The sequence below is a fragment of the Lolium rigidum genome, chromosome 2, assembly GCF_022539505.1.
Source record: "Lolium rigidum isolate FL_2022 chromosome 2, APGP_CSIRO_Lrig_0.1, whole genome shotgun sequence".
NCBI lineage: Eukaryota > Viridiplantae > Streptophyta > Magnoliopsida > Poales > Poaceae > Lolium > Lolium rigidum.
In genome coordinates this window covers 280,885,312-280,885,521 of record NC_061509.1, presented here as the reverse complement: position 1 = coordinate 280,885,521, position 210 = coordinate 280,885,312, and positions in this window count along the sequence as shown.

Below are 210 nucleotides of genomic sequence, written 5' to 3'. Positions count from 1 at the left end.
ACTCAGCCACACACAAACCAATGAGATACACCTTCGATTCGGACGAGGAGCTTGCACCGACCGAATTCTCCACCAAAGCCACCGTTTTCCAGTCATCGTTGCCGCAGGGACACCCCCATCGCAGCTCCGATTTCATAGGGACACAATGGACCACGAGAGAACCCATCGAACACGCCGATAACCAGCTTGCGAAGCCCAGGCCACGACCGA